The sequence below is a fragment of the Macaca nemestrina genome, chromosome 6, assembly GCF_043159975.1.
Source record: "Macaca nemestrina isolate mMacNem1 chromosome 6, mMacNem.hap1, whole genome shotgun sequence".
NCBI lineage: Eukaryota > Metazoa > Chordata > Mammalia > Primates > Cercopithecidae > Macaca > Macaca nemestrina.
Genome location: NC_092130.1, coordinates 54,935,812 through 54,953,665, shown reverse-complemented (window position 1 = coordinate 54,953,665; position 17,854 = coordinate 54,935,812). Strand labels below are relative to the sequence as shown.

The window sequence follows — 17,854 nt, the reverse complement described above, 5'->3', positions numbered from 1 at the left end:
TTTAAAGAACAATCTAATTGGTACATGAAGTTAAGTCTAACACTCACAGTAACTCACAATTTAATAATTCCATTCAGGTATGCTCAGGTTGAAATTGAAATCTTATTTCCCATGTTCACTTTTAAAATCTCACCTGCACCTCAAGGAAATAGTTATAAGAGAAAAGAAGCTAAATGCTATTTGAAGCTTAACAATTTGCTTTTTTTCAAATTTTGTGTAAAAGTGCCTCAGAGTAAATGGAAAATGTTTGTTTCCTCATCTTAAGTCATATAGCTCTACATTATTTAAATATGTGTTTGAAGTGTAATTTCACCTGTATTTCGAAATAAGCTTTGTACATATTTACCATAAGCAGCAGCACAGTTCTGAGAATGTGAGTTCAGTAGAAAGCAGTATGTGTGGTCATAGAATCACCGTCTTAAGGACCCTTATTTCAATTCTTTCTGTGACATAAAGGAAGGAGACTCTCATAGATATCTGAAGTTCCTGGCACAGGCCACGTGAAGTAGGACTGTACATCCTAAGAACAGAGGTGCAACTCCATGGAGATAGTGATCCAGAATTGGGGAGCAGAGGGTAGAATCTAGTAAAGGTCTTGAGCAGCTCTATCTCAGAGACTTGTACTGGAAGAGGATGGAAAAACAAGCAAAAAGTAGAGTTCACTGGAACAGCTTAAGCTCCAAATGCAATTCAGATATTTATAGCACATTTAATAAGGAAAGATAATATATTTTTCTGTCTCCTTTTGAGTCAGACCATTTTGTTCTAGGCCAGTAGTTCTTAACCTTGAACACACAATAGAGTTACCTAGACAGTTTTAAAATGCCCACTGCACAGACCATATTCTAGACCTATCAAATCAGATTCTGTGGAAGTGGTCAGAAATTTTTTAAACTACCCAACTGATTCCAACGCGTAGTCAAGATACACTGTTCCAGGGTTTTCTCAGAGAAGGGGATGATGCAGATGGTTATAAAATTCACACACATACAGACATTTGCTCACACATTTATATATTGAGAATATATTTGTTATTGTGTGTGCAAAGCCAGACGCACATTAGCTTTTGTTATCATGTACCAAAATCCTAAAGAATTTTAAATCTTTATCTCCCACAACATACCTCCCTAAGTAAATGAGAGAAAAGTAGAACAAGTTGTATTAAAATGTTTTAAATATGTATATTTATCTTCCCAAATTTAACCATCCAAGTACATAGATACATTGATACATAAGTCCAGTGTACCTCTCCTGGCAATAGGGAAATCTCCCCACTTTGAAATGTCTTCATCTCCCCCTTTCCCTTGTGGCCTCTGAAGTTCTTTGACCCAGCTCACCATCTGATGTGGGAGTAGGCGAAGCGGGCTAGGTTTGGATTCCACTGTGTAGCAACAGAGGTTAAAGAAGGCCCACTCTGTGGTTTTGCCTCAATATGGTATGATTTCAAGACAATAAAAATCCTACACACTGGCAAGATTCATTGCCTTTGGCTTCTGTATATGTTCTGGGTTTTGTTTGTGCCAGATTTGAGGACAGAGAGAGTGTGAAAAAGGTAAAAGAATCATAGGTCACCACACTCAGAGGTGTAATTGTGTATTTAATTTCTGCCCTTTCAGTTGTTTGTGAGTTCATGAAAGGAAATATCATATCTGTTTGATTCACCATTGTACCCTGCAGTTGTGTGACAGACTGGCAGATAGCAGGTCCTTGATGAATAATTGCTGACTGAATAAATGGAGGAATAATTGAGACCAAAAGAATTGCAATTTAAAAAAGGAAGTGCCATATTGAATACTACCAGTACATTATGTAATAATTCAAACACAATTCATGTTGTTCAGTGTATGAATTGATACATAACTGCATTTCTACCTTTCTGGTAACATGTCATCGCTTTGATGATCTTTTTATACAAATCTAATTTGTATTATAGTTTCAGTACATACTTAAAACTTTGGTTCATTTTTGTTCCTAGTAAATATGCATAACTCAGTTTCTCTATTTTTTCTTTTAGTATTTATGAAAAAAATAAGTTTTCTGACTCATTTGTGTGGTCATTTTTTGCTACATTCTTTAATCCAAATTTGTATTATATATTCCTTTGCTCTTCCAGTGACACATTATAGTTTTAAACATTGTTGTGTAGTTGAATTAGATTAAGAAACTACAGGTTAAATACATTATAGCACATTAAGTGAGCAAATATGCAATAGTCATTAATTTTGTTAATTTATGGGCATGTAATGACATAGAAAAATGTTCATTACCTAGAATTAAAAGAAAAAAGCAAAATGAAAGAACAGCATCTAGGGTATAATAGCATTTCTATAAATAAATATATTCTTATGGAAAATTAAATGACTCTAAAAATATACACCAAAATTCTAAAAGCAATAGTTTTTAATTTTCATCATTTTCTCAATCTTAAGTCATCTGTATCACTTTTCAATAATAAAGAGAAAAATCAAACTATTATTTTAAAATGAGTCCAGGCACAGTAGCTCACACCTGTAATCCTAGCACTTGGGAGGCAGAGGAAAGTGGATCACCTGAGGTCAGGAGTTTAAGACCAGCCTGGCCAATGTAGTGAAACCCCCATCTCTACTAAAAATACAAATTTTATCCAGGTGTGGTGGCACTTGCCTGTTATCCCAGCTACTCAAGAGGCTGAAGCATAAGAATTTCTTCAACTTGGGAGACGGAGGTTGCAGTGAGCTGAGATTGCACCACTGCACTCCAGCCTGTTGACAGAGTGAGACCCTGTCTCAATAAATAAATAAATAACAATAAATAAAATGTATTGCAGGTATTATAGTTCATTGCACCATGCTAAAGGAAATAAAACCCCATACTTAGTCATTTAAAATAAATGACATACCTGTATGACATAAGGCAGTTTAAAAAGTTGACTAAAAGGAGATTATCAAAATCACCATATTGAAAATGGAGAATGCTCTGTGATCCATTGCCAATATTGGATAATTTGTCCACTGACAATGAAGATAAAAGGATAATAAAAATATATTGCCAAAATATGGGCAGATTTCTCTCTATAGTTATTCCTGGATGCAAAGAATTAGGTGGCTTCTCTTGGATTAAGTATATTGAAGAACTGTTGTCATCTAAGGAGATACATAACAAATTAGGTTACTTCTGAAAATGTCTGCACACACACACATACATGCACAGACACACACGCACGCACCCGCACACAATTGATTTAAAAAGAAAAAGCCCTATAGGAGAAGTGGGCAGAATGACAAGGGAACCAGGCTTTCTGCCAGCATCTCCTAGACAGGAAAAATATCTCTTGAAATATTCATGAAATACTTTTTATCCAAGCAATTGGAAAAGATTATAATACATGTTTTAGAACAAGAGTCTTTCACAATGAACCTTTACTCCACAGAATGAGGATCGGCAACTTGCAAAACATTCCAAAGATAACACATGCTTTGATTTTCTTGGGTTGTCTGCTGCTACTGTGTTTTCTCACTTAAGCAGACCCCAAGACACCTACCACGGCTGTCATCCAGTACAACCACTGTCTTGCAGTCATTCCTCTTATCCCCAAGCTCCCAGAAATCATTCATCAATATTTTGTCAGCACTTCTGTGCCTGATCCACAAGGATGAATAAAGCCCTTGACACACCTCCCTGAAAAAGTCTCACCCCTAGACCATGGCACCTTTCCTTTGTAGTACTGAATACAATTACAACTTTACATAAAGGTGTCTAATTATTGATGTAATGTTTATCTTTCCCTCTAGACTGTAAACTCCATGTGGGTCGGTGTTGTGCCCAATTTTATTTGTCATTATATAATGATATCCTTCATAGGACTCAACCTACAGGAGTCACTCCATAAGCGTTTGTTGAATAGTTAAATAAATAAATCATTCTGAATGAAGTGGAAAAATGTGGCCCCCCAACGAATGGTGCCAGAGTAAATTATATTCATGATACTTGTAACTGTCAAGAATGAGGGACTACCAAAAGAAATTATCACATTTTTTAATAAAATTATCTGAGCAGTGAATAATTTTTATCATACAAGACAAATTATGAGAATATATAGCAAGGTTATGAGAGCTTTGAAGTGAGCAAGGATGAAGAAATGCGTCTGGGGGAAAAATTCTAAATTTTATAAATAATGGACTGCAAATTAATGATTAAGCCCAGGAAAGAAACTATGTGTTAAGAACTGCTTTATAAAGATGAGAGGGCAATAGTATATGACCACTAATCAGGTCAAAGGAGGCTGGACTAATAGATGAATTATACTTCCTTAAAATTAAGAGCTATCAACAAATGTTAAACTATCAAAGATACCCTCAACAAATGAAATGCAATACATAAAATGGGAAAATATATTTGTAGTACATGTAATTGACAACAGACTCATATCCAAGAGTACATAAATAGTTCCTATAAATCGATAAAGAAAATTCAGAAAATACAATTTAAATTTGAGATAAGACCCAAACAGGTAGTTCACAAACACACACAAAGCTCTCCCTATAATAAATATGCATCAGCTATCTGGGCAGGGGGATCTGTCTTTTAGAATGGATAAAGTTAAAAAGATTGACAATGCCAAATGTTGACAAGTATGCAGAGCAACTGGCATTCTTATACCTTTTATTGGAAACGTATCTGAACCTAGTCATACCCCATGACTCAGCAATTCTACTTCAAGGTATACACCCAACAAAAATGAGTACATGTGTACAACAAAATGCAGGTACAATAAACTTTATGGTAGCATTATTTGTATTAGCCCTCAACTAAAAATAACCCAAAAGTCTATAAACAGAATGGATATATAAACCATGTTAGAGTCATACAATGAAATACTATGCAGCCATGTAAAGGAAGTTTCTGCTACATGTAATAATATGGCGGAATTTCAAAAGCATAACATAGATCAAAGAAGCTAGACACAAAAGAGTACATGCTACATTAGTCCATTCATACCAAGCTAAGAAACAGTTGGAAATAATCTCTGTCTTCTGTGTTAGAAATTAGAATAGTTGTTCCCCGTATGGGGTCGTGTCTGGAGAAAGGGATAATTAGAAGCTTACGATGTGTTATTGGTATTTTTTCCTTGATCTGGATGGTGGTTACACAAGGATGTTCACTTTATGAAAATCAATTGAGCTGTACACTCATGATGCTACAGCTTTCTGTGGATTTATTATAGTTCATTAAAATGTTTATATTAACAAATAATATGCTGGACTGTATCACAGATGACATGAGGTAGTGCTTCTCCAGCTATGCTTCAAAGATAAGCTGCAAGACAGAAAAGAACAAACAATTTGGGAAAATTGTCTTACTAAAAATCCTGCGGCTTATTCAAATCAGCTTTTTTCACACTCACTTTATCACAGATCCTTAATAACAACTATTTACATTTTTCAGAGTTATTGTTCTCTGAAATACACTTAGGAAATTGTGACTATAAATACACCAGAATTTGCAAGGTTCCTACAAGAACGGACAGGCTAGAAACTAGGACCAAAGCCTTCAGCGAAACTAGCAGTCAGGAGTGAGCAGCCAGGTGAGAAATTTAAATGCCAAAATTCAAAATATAACAGGGACAGTGCAGCTTCTCAGGTGTGATTGCAAGCAGCTCATGTAGCAGAGAATTAAGTGGAGCAAAAAAAAAAAAATTACTTTGTTTGAAAATTCCTCTGAATCATTAGGCAAGACTAAAGGCTATGGCCAATATTTTCACCAACAAGAAACTTAAACATTGAAGCAGTGCCCCCTACTCCATGCCAGTTTGTCTTTTAATTCTTTGATGAACTATAATAAATCCATGGTCTACTAGAACCCTAATAGAGATGGTAAACCAAGACCTGCAAATAAAAATCACAAAACCCTATGATGAATCCGGGCCTGTAAAGAAAAGTCAGAATGCCAGTTATTCTTTTATTTTTCAATTGACAAGTAGTCATTGAATGAATGCCTACTCTGTGCCAGACATGGAGTGTGCAGTATAAGCCAGAAAACTTGGTTCCTTGTCTTTATAGAGTTTTGCAGCAGTAATGCATATTAACAGAATAATTGCAAATATATATTAGCAAAAAGACATACTAGATGCTATGGGAGCCTTGAGTAGTTACTGATACCTAATTTGTTGTCAGGATAAAAGTTGGACAAATAATTGTATTACACTATGCATTGCAGAAGTTTCAGAGAATAACAAATTATACAATGAAATAAAAGCTAAGCTTTTAGGACCTTGGGAATACATTTCTATATGATTAGTGATTGTTCTGTATTTTTACAGCTATGTTGCTCTGCACGGAAGGATTTGATTTTTGGTATGCTAATACATATTTTTACCTCGGGGTCAAAAGCAAGAAAAATATGCATTAAATGATTGAAAAAGTGAGGAGTGTGTATGGGTACTCTTAATCCCAGATAACGACGTCTGTGCTGGCCTCTTTCAGATCAGAAGCAGCACCAATGAGGACAGCGGTTTTGTAGATGACATGGGATACACCCTGAAGTAAGAAGGGACAGAAAATGGCTTAACTGGTGCACAACAGGTTTGGGGGAGCCTTGGAACATGAGTTAGAATACTCTAGCTCCAGAGTCCCAATAAGAGTCAAATAGATGTTCTTCTGAAACAGCTTCTCTGGTCTGTGTCTCTTGGCTTTTTCTATCCTGCTCCTACCGTGTCAGTTGCTATGACTTTCATTCTCCACCTCGTGGCATTTACTCCCTCATTGCTATTTTCTCATGTCTTCTACTTACTACTTTCTATCTGCTTCTCATTTTCCATTCTGCTCTACCCTATTATCAGTTCCCTTCTTCTTTGAGTTTCATATTCAAACATACGAAGAAAGAATTGTATTGGGACAGTTCTTCATTCTCCAAGAAAATTTACCTGTTGACCAAGTTCTCCAGCCAGATTACCCCTTTGGTGTTAGTTCAGCCCAAATAAATAGGAGGAGGGGAACCGTTGCCCAAGGACAAAGCATGTGGTGTCTGCTGGAAGAAGTACCAGTGTTAGCCTTTGCCTTCAGAAGGGAATAGCAGTGTGGCATACAGTCAGAGCATTCAGACTTGCCCAGGAAAATGCCATTGTTCACCAATTAGGTAATATAAACCTGATTTCTGTTACCATGGCCATTGGTCTGGAGAGACCTGAGTCAAGACTCAACAAGGATGAACTGCAAATAAACATGGCGATAAGCCTGTGTGACCCCTTTAGTGTGACTTTATCTTTCACCTTGGGGAAAATGAGGCTGCTTAGCAAAAATCATAACTGACAATCTCTGGATTCTATGGATAAATGTGTTAAACCTATTAGGTAAATCTATTTACTATAACTTCTATGATAAAAGATATAATCCATAAGAAAATCACAAAAGGTGATAAAATGAGTAGAGGCAAAGTATGCTTAGAAATAACTTGGATGTAGCAGTTTTAGGAAAATATGAAGGCCTCCCACACCGCAATGAATAGTACAGAAGTATGGAATTCTTGGAAGTAGCAACATTTGTACATATAGGTAAATTCAATAAATTTCCAAGTTAGCTTAAGGAATTAGGATAAGAGCTAGAACTATCCTAACGTGTTCATGAAATTTTATTTATTTTTTGAAAAGGTGACTTATAAGTTAGTTGTAATAAACAGAGAAGTAGATGGATGAAAATGATAAAAACTGGCTCATTCTCCATCCCTGGTCCTAAAACAGGATAAACTCCTTCCCTGGCATTCTTCATGGTGGAGGTGGCTGACATTAGAGTCTGTGTTTATAATCTTTGTTAGCTCCTAATTTCTGCAGTCTGGTCCACATCACTAATTGGTTCTTTTAATAAGAGAAGACAAGGATGCTGGGTCAGGGCTCAAATATACTCTGAACAAATACTTCTGTGGTACCATAATTTGACCAGGGTTCAGGGTTTTACAATACTCAGTTCCTACTCCTTTCTATCAGAGTAGATCTTCACCAGTCCTTCCTCTAGAGTTTTATATTCTCAGAAACAGAAATCCTAATCTTATTGTTTCTGCTGCTTTATCTTGCTTAAGCAAAATTTTGCTTAACTAATGTTGAATGCCAAAAATACTCATGGCCAGATTATAAACCAGTAAAAAAGCTTATCTAAGTCCTTTGCTCAAAAGGGCATTTTAAAAACCCTAACCTATTCAGTATCTTGACATGCACAAATTTAATATGATAGTATCTTGCCTTTCTTCACAAGAAATGATCACATTCTTCATTAGGGAACTGCTTACACAAAGAATCAGAATTATGAGCCACAAATCCTTAAATGGTCATCATGGGATATTGAGAAGTCTAATATTATAATCCTTAGGACGTGGGATCCTACTCCAGCTCTACCAATTATTTAGACAAGCTATATAAATACTCTTGGCCTCTCTTTTCCCATTCATAAAGTGAAAATAATAATAAAGCTAATTCACAGGTGTATAGCAAGTATTAATTAACAAAGGTAGAATGCTCACACCAGTGCCTATCATCTAGTAAGCACCCAATAAGTGTTTTATTAGTTGGAGTACAACCTTAAAAGTATTTACGAATTTTATTAGAGAACAAACTTGACAGTTCATGAACCATCTGTGTTATCAGAGACAAAATAATTGATGGGACCCAAGGCCTGATATGGTACAGTGACTCATGCACTATTGAGTTTCCAGACCAGAGGCTTAACATAATTTGAGATGCCTATGCATTCTTGTCAAAGAACCACCTAGCACTGTCCACCTATCTCAGCAGCAGATACAAAGGACTCCCTACAGGGAAGACACGATTTGGTGTTTTCAGAGGTGAATAAAGATAGCATTGCTTATATCTTCACAGAAACATGAATTCTCCTTTTGGGCCACCCCAAAGATGAAATGATATGTACAAAGCACGTTGCATAGCTTCTGATGTAGAGTAGGTGCAGAATACAATGAGGGAACCATCCTTTCCCCATTCACTTACATTTTCTGAAGTAAACGCATGAGGAGACTAAATACACATCTCGCAGCATTTCTCAAAATATGTCCTAAGAAACATTTTCCTCTAACCCCTCAACCTCCACCTCAACCCTTACCCTCACTGGCAAAGATTTCAAAGTTTACTTAGTTTGGGAAAAGTTATGTTTTCATGTGTAGGATGGAGTTTACAATGCTCAGCAGCATCTTAAAAGAAGGCCTGGAGAAAGAAAGCTATTTTAATCTTGTTTAGATTATCTGTTTATCTGTTGGCTCCCAGCAGCATTCACTGCATTGCTGGGAACTGCATTTACAAGGCTTTCTTGCCAAAGGAAGGAACTGTCAAAAACTGGAAGGTACAAAGAGAGAAGAATCCAGTATGTTCTTATTTCACTTTCAGCGGTGTCTCTTTTGTGGGCTGTATCTCCACCGTGGTTCCGAGACCATTGGAAAACTCTTCCCTCCATGGTCCTGGCTCCCGAAAGACAGCCTCAGAAGGGTTCTACTATCTCCTTCTGAAAGCCTGTGGCTCTGGAAATACCATGTGGTGGTGGAGGAGGCAGTTTTTGCTTTTGCCCATCTGTGGGACACTCCACAGGTCTGTGTGTCTCTTCAGCTCTTCTCAACACTGTGTTAACAAGTTCCTAAGTTAAAATCCCTCCAGTTTTTCCTGTGATAATATTAGAACTCTGATAATACCATGAGTATTGTTCAACATATGTAACAATGCAGAAGGTTTTGTAACGAAAAACTATTGTCATCCTTACTGGGGATATTTTGAGCTGTTGGGACATGTCTAAGTCACTCAGCAGACAAAGCAGATTTGGATGGGCCAATTTGAAAAAATACATATTTCATATTTACATGATTTTTTTTTTTGGTTGACTATTTCCCTTGATGAAATTAAGTAGTTGCTAAATAGATGCCATCCCACTTTGGCCTATGTAGTCAGAGCCTTCATCTTATTTCAAATAATGGCTTTTCCCAAAGGAAGTGTCTCCTTTCAGGATATCATAATAAGCTAATGGACATAGTGATCAATGTTGTGTGCGGTGGAACATTAGAAATGTGCCATAAAATATGGAAAACAATTTAGCCACTCTCTAATGCAGGCAATTCTTGTAAAAACTATACATGAAAAACATGTACCCAACCATTTTTTTCATGCCTTACGACAAGATTAGATGCAATAAAAACCTTGTCTTAGCAAATCAGCATGTTAGAGGATGCTGTCAGCAATAACTTTGCAAAGACATGTCCATTACCAAAGAGGGGCATTATCCTAAATTTACTCTCATTGAAGATTGATGTCTGCTATACGCCACCATCTGTCTCTAGATTCCATGGGATCATAATGCCTCCACTCTGAACAGTGGGGGTGGTTTGTGGCTTCTTTTCTTTCTGCTTTTGCTTTTCAAATTTGAAGATGGACAGGCAATTGTCAGAACAAAATGACAAAGTATGCGTGACCATGTGAAGTGTGAGGATCAAGCACAGAAAAACATTTTTTCCCCTTAATTAAGATGCAGAATGCATCAAATGAGTTTTTGAATGTGACTACCTCACAGTGATTTATCCTAGTGAATGATCAGCTATTTTGTAACGAGAAGGTATATTTCAGCACATCTGGTCAATTTCACAGACTCCCAAACTAAATAGCTTAGTGACATTTTTACCAAGCAAATAAAGATTTTCTTGTTTTGACTATCTTGCTGTTGTTGTTGTTAAAGGAATAAAACTTGTTAAAGCTTTATCTCAAAGTTACTTATCTATTGAATAGGAGTTTCCAACTTTCTCAATTACTCTTCTTTATCAGTAGCATTTAACTATTCAGTTCCAATAAATGTTTATTAATAAATTATATATAAACTATATACATATATGCTACAATACCTATATGTTATATACATTATAAAATATATGCAGCAAAATGTAGAACAATGAAATACAAATAAATGTACATAGAAGATTGAATATTTTTGCCCATAACCCATGAGCCATCTCTACCAGACTGCTGGGTTAGAGCTCACAGCAGGCAGGCCATGTTGAGAAATCAGTTTTGATGCAGAGGTCCATTTAACTTGTGTCTTTTGGGGTTGGGGTTACCAGATAAAAATACAGAACACCCAGTTATATGTGACATACTTAGACTACAATTTTATTTATTTTTCACCTGAAATTCAAACCTAATTGAGCATCCTGTGTTGTTTATTTATTTATTGGCACCAACTCTAGTTGCTGTCCAAATGCCTGAATTTCTTTCTAATCCTTTTCCTACTTCTTCCTGCCTATTCCTCTCCCCAGTTCCCTCACCAGGTCTGCAATTGTTGTCTGCTGGCACACGGCTGACAGGTATAAGCCATGTGCTTTACTATAATTTCTTTAAATGCTATTGTCTGCAATGGGTTCTGTTTTGAGGTTTATCTCACCTGGTACCTGCCTAAACAGGACATTGCAAAGCCAGTCTTCGTATATCATTTAAGTTGATTGTGTGCATGCACATGTAGTGCTGCCTGAATTGATTCATTTATCAATTATTTATTCAAAGCCTAATATGTTTTAGGCAATGAGCCCAGTACTTGTGGCATGAAGAAGCATAGGGCATGATTCTATCTCCCTTAGAATAAAATCCAACATCCTAAAAATGATCTATGTGGCCCTACATGTCTGGCCTTGTGACTGCCATGAAAATGCACCTCCTCAACTCTCAGGCCATATCTGCATGGCCCATCTCCTCATCTCCTTCAGATCTTATTCTTAAATCCCAGTTTTTAAAAACGGGACTTCAATTGGTTACCTTTCTAAAATGATACATTTCTCTTTATTACTTTATTTTCTCATCAGCATTTACCATTAACCATCTCTATATTCACCTATTTACTGTCTTTCTACCCTACTGGAATATAGATCCCATGAGGGCAGAGAGTTTCCGTTTTATTCATGGCTGTAGAATAACGCCTGAAAACAGTTTACGTAGAACAGTGCCTGGGGCAGAGTAAATGCTCAATAAATACTTGTCAAATAAACGAATCTCTGTCCTCAAAGAGTTAGAAGTCTTATGGAGGAGACACACAGCCCATGAGATATTAATACCTTACTCCAGCATTTTAAGGATGGGAGGGCAGAAATACAAAGCAAGGGTGATGCTTATGCTGAGTCATAAAAGTTCAGTCAGGCAGAACTTGGGAGCATGCCATTCAGCAAACAGGTCACAACAAGGAGGCCAAAGACAGAGGTAGGGAGTGTCAAGAATGGGAAAAGAATGAAAGTGAGAAGGAGGAAAACGAGAGTTTTTCAAAAGAGGAGATAGGAAAGCCTCCAAGAACAAATTGCCTACTGAATAAATGAATCTAGAACCAATCTGGTTCTCATGGCTTCTGAAGGTGATAACACATAATAATAATAAAAATATATATTATTATTTATTTAATGTTTATTATATATCAGATTACTCTATTTTAAAAAATTTCTCCCCCATATAGAGTAGGTAGTTCCATATTTAGAGGTGAGAAAATTGAGATTTGACAAACTTCAGTAGAATAACTTTCAAATAAATATTAATGAGTGACATAGTAGGATTCAGAACCTGAGAACTTCGAGTGTTTTCCTTTATACTACATATTTTTCCCCCCTGGATTCCCAAAGCACCCTATCTGTACCTCGCTAAGCACAGTGTGTAACCTCTTCCTTATTTGTCCTCTTTTCATACAAAGATGAATTGCATAAATTCTGATTTTGATGTAAAAGGATTAGTATACTTCAACACAGGTCACCAAAATGGGATGAATAAAGCATGCTTTTGGATCCCAACTTTCTGGCTTAATTCTAAAAACAAATTTTGGTTGAGTCTCCAGCACTTGTATTCAGACATTGTTTGATTAACCTCCCTAAGGTCCTGACTATGAACCTTGGTCCAAAGCAGTGTTTTTCCACCTTTTCTTCATTATCACCCTTAGGGAGCTTTTCTAGACATTCTCTTCCTAATCCTGCCTTCTCCTGTCACCCTGGTCCTGCCTCAGAAACTTTGATGCCACAGATATACCATATAACTGATTATATACTGTGGTCCTTCGGAAGCCCAAGCCATTGTAATATCTAATATTTAAGATCATTTTGGTCCCCAGAAACTAATGTTTACCCCTTTGGGGCTGGTATAGCTCCTGTTAACTTTCCACAGTGTAATTGACCTTTCATACCTAAAAACATCTTAAGAGTATAAAATAATAAAAAAAAGTAAAAAATTATTTTAGCAACTGACTATTGCTATAGCAGACAGACTGAAGTCAGGAGTCCTGAGCTCTTGTTCTGGCTTTGTTTCTAACAATTTGTGTAATCCCAAGTAATTTCAAATTTCTGGTTTCCAGTCACTTTAATTGTAACATATGGGGCTACACTGAATTAACTCCAAAATCTCTTGAGTTGAGAAACTTTATACACTTACATAATGATGTAATGAATCCTGTTTGAGGGCTACTTTTCCAGTTCGATTTTGGAAACTACATAGTTCATGGAGTTAAAGACAAACATTAATGGCTTCATCATGAGAAATACATGGTACTTTTTTGTGTTCTGCGTTTGCATTATAGGACAGCAATATTGTGTTTTCATAGATGTCTTGATGAAGATTATGAGCTTTTATTTCCTTGAGGGCCTATGCAATCTCATAGATGGAGGCCTGCATAATCTGGCATCATCAGAGAGATGGATTTCCTTCACAGTTCTGGGTCAGAGGTACAGGCATTCATGAGATCTTAGCTGTGTCACTACATGAATTAAAATGGAGTAATGAATTTGTGCTGTGTTCCATGGCTTTAAGTTAGACTTGACCTTTGAATCACATTTAACAGAGTACAATCATAGGTCACAAATCAGAAAGGTTTAAGTAATGTTCTCTTCTATCAAGGAAAACTGATTTAATCCAATATGATTTTATACAGTGCTCAGAATGTAAGGAACTCTAAAATATTGCTGGGACTTACTGAAATCCATTAAAATATGAGAATGTTAGAATTTGGAGCATTTAATAAAATTTTAGCATGCACATATACAAATGAATTTTATTTGTATACATTATATAATGCATTCCTATTTTGACAGATGTAGCTCATTTTAGTAATTGGAAATAGCAGAATTAAATAATCAGAGAATTAATTGGAATGCATCAGGGAGCTTCTTTATTCAAGAGCACTCTACTAGAAATTCTGTATAATAAAGAATTATTTTATATTATAAATAATTTACTTTATTCATTGTTTCACAAATTTGTGTTCTGTGGGACTTGTATTTCGAGAGTGGGGTTCCTGCTTGAATTTATCCAGGTCTTTTCTAACTCCTCTGCTCTCTTCTTCATTTATTGTTTTATCAGGAAGGGGGAAGTTGCTTTTTACAATATTCCTTGGAGTGATTTAGATTTTTAAGATTATTCAGAATAACATATACACATGTGAAAAAACGTTTTTTAACCAATATTGATAATTAAATATTTTAGTAGAAAATTTTGATGCTTTGATTACAGAGTCTCTGTCTTTTTACTGGGCTGTACTAAAGAACATTCCATCAAATGTGAGAACAACAAAATAAGTGCATGAAGAAAATATGATACTTCATTCTTCCACATGTGTATTGAGATATGCTTATAATAAGTCGATAGTATTTGAGATTTTCTTTTAACTTATAGTACATCAATATATTCTACTCATCACAAAAATATATTAATTTACCAACCCATTTTGCATAGTTGAATTTGGGAATGTGTTATTTATGTGTGACATTATTATTATGTGTTATTTAAATGTCAAGTGAAGACAAAAATCTTCCAAGAAGATTATTCTTAAATGCAAAAGATTAGATCATTAAATGTGTTCATCCATTAGACAGTATTAACTTTTTTGGTTTTAATCTGATGAACTAGTTCCTATCAAACTTAACCATTGCTTATTTTTGGAAAACTGTCAACTGTAAAGTTTATTTCAAATTCATAACATAGTGTAATAAATAGCATCTTTGCATATTATAAAAATTAATGTAAAACATAGATCAATCATACAAATCTAGTAAAGTAGTTTGACACAAAAAGGATAGCACAAAACTGAGTGGTTATTTGGAGGTGGCAAGGCTAAGGGGAGACTTTATTTCATTTTATGTGGTGCAAGGTAGCCCTGAACAAATTCATAAAGAGGTATGGTAAGTAGAAAGAAGGCAATTAGGGATTTAAGTGAGAAAACAATAGTTGGATCAAGTTCCCTTACTGACTGGGATAAAGATGAGATCAAGGATCAAGGAGGAGGGTTAGATCAAGGATCTAAAGATGAGATCATCTTTAGATTTTAGGAAACTAGATAAAGTGAAGAGAGGGATTTGAAGTGGAAAGGAAGTCTGGCTTTAGCATGAGTCTTCTCAATAATGGGCTGATGACTGAGTTTGAAAGCTTATGTTCTGTATGATCCTCAGAGCATAGCAGTAGGATCTGTTGACAGAAGATACAGGGCACAGATTATACTGCATCCCAAGGAAAAACTTCCTAGCAATCCTACCTGTCTATAAATAGAGAGTGATCTCAGGGTTCTAATTTTTGCCACATGTCAGGGAAACCTACTTGGCAGATTGCTATAGGGAAGATTCAAACATAAAGCAAGAAATGTACATGTCAGGCTGAAAGAATAAAATATTTCAACCAGCAGTAAAGATACTCAGAAGGCCAGTTAAGGAGCACCTAGTCTTCTAATGATAAATAACTTTCTTCAACAGACTAGGAAAAGAAGCAGAAAGTAAGTAGAATGGTGAATTTTTAGAAGAATTATTAGAATAATGGCAGTTGAATACAGTAACAACTAGAAGGGAAAACAATAAAACTAGAAATGAAATAATGACCTGGAAGAATGTGGTTGGAAGGATTGAAAAACCAAATACTTCCAGGATGAAAAAGTTGATAAAAATTACCTCTCTGAAAGGACTTTTCTCTTCCTGGCATCTTGTAATTTCTATTCTCAAGCAGCTATTGTCTAACCTGCCTGATCAAATGTTGTCCAAGAACTTACATAATAAAGTTATCTAAAACCAAACTGGAATAACTCTAGTTATGAACAAGTCAGTTAAATTCTGTTTAGGAACAAGCCTTTAGGAGCAGCAGTCTCATTATACTATCATGGGCAGTGTCAGTGGGTTGAAAAGATATCCCCACCCCCCAAAAAATTTTGACATATTTCTTGACAAGTTTTTAAATTAAGGTTTATTATCCTTTGCAAGTTAAATGAAACACTTAAGGAAAAAAAAAAACCTGAAATAAAGTGACAGTTGTATAATAATTAAATTGTAAATATAATTGAACCATGTCTAAGTTTAAATTCCTTCTCAATTGCCCTGATACTTATTTCTCCCTTTAATTTAAAACAAGATCATTACATTGGAATGTGCTAAAAATGAATAAAATACATTTGTATCAGTTATTTCTTCCATTATTGATGCACCAATCAAAAGTATTTTGGATTTCAGCTGAAGACAGAAAACTGGAACAATAAAGTAAAAATATTTGCCTGCTGAACCTGAGACGACATGTGAAAACAAAACTCAAGATAAGACAGGCTCTTGCCCCCTTACATCACTAGTAAGAGTTTAGGCAGGTACTCCACCTAAGAGAGCCATACTTTTACTCCCATGAGGATAAAATTTGAGATTGTACAGACCTCATCAGTCAGATTTTGCAAATAAAATATCATGGTCCACAAGACCAAAAACTGTAGATAAATCATGCCCCCTACAGTATATGACCCTTACATCTGCAGCTCTATAGATATCATTTGTCATTTTTAAAACAAATGTTTTAGTGTTTGGATAAGATAGGAGGAAAACCACTTTCTGTGATAGTAATGTACTAGGATATCAGCACATAACCAACGAATGACTAATAAAGAGAGTGGGGGGGGATGTGCTGCTAATTTGTCTTGACTAGCTGTAGAAATAAGCATGCATTTAAATCATAAGGTGATGGAATTTTATCAAGACTGCAAAAACATAGTCTTTTCCTTAGAAAATGTATATACCTGAGTAAAAAGATGAGCATTTTTTAGGAAAAATTGAGAATTGTTTCCGGGGCATTCAGTTGTCAACCTCACTGAGCTCCTTTGTTTCTTCTTTTCTTCTGAAAAGCCATTATTAAACCAGTACAAATAAGGGTGTTGGTACTTATCTGATCAACTCAATAGTGAAAAACTTTGTCTCCCTCCAGGCAATGGAGGATTTCGGTGGGAGGTGAAGAAGAAAGGAAAGAGGTAGTTGAGCTGGGTAGCATTTTTTCTTAACACACTTATCAGACATCACCAAGTGTCCATCTTATTAAATACTGTTTGTATACAATTACTACCACAGGCTTTTTAAAAGGAAAGAACTGCCTAAGAATTGACTCTCATAACTTGTTCAAGGAAGCACACTTTTCTTCTTCAGCTGGATTGTCAGCCCTTCAACATAAACATCTAATTACACATTTCTCTTTATGGTCCAATACAGTCTTGTGCATACAAAGAAAAATGCTTGAAAATCTCTTGTAAACTAGATTACAGAGTCTGCCAAACCAAACTCCTTCTCCCGATCACTGCTATGTCTTTGGTGTCATTTTTTTTTTTTTTTTTTTTTTGAGGCGACGTCTCGCTCTTGTCCCCCTGGCTGGAGTGCACCGGCACGATCTTGGCTCACTGCAACCTCCACCTCCCGTGTTCAAGTAATTCTCTTGCCTCAGCCTTCTGAGTACTGGGGTTACAGGTGTCTGCCACCATGTCCGGCTAATTTTTGTAGTTTTAGTAGACACGAGGTTTCACCATGTTGGCCAGGCAGGTCTCGAACTCCTGACCTCAGGTGATCCACCTGCCTCGGCCTCCCAAAGTGTTGGGATTACAGGCAT

General features: G+C 36.0%; 1 long non-coding RNA gene across 1 annotated transcript in view; it reads right to left on the bottom strand.

Annotated features, from left to right (window-relative positions):
* Nucleotides 1-322: 322 nt before the first annotated feature.
* Nucleotides 323-17,854, bottom strand: part of LOC105463157 (uncharacterized) — an 833,151-nt gene continuing 815,619 nt past the window's right edge. Inside the window, exon 15 of the long non-coding RNA XR_011624711.1 lies at nucleotides 323-623. This is a non-coding gene — a long non-coding RNA (uncharacterized lncRNA). The remainder of the gene's footprint in view (nucleotides 624-17,854) is intronic.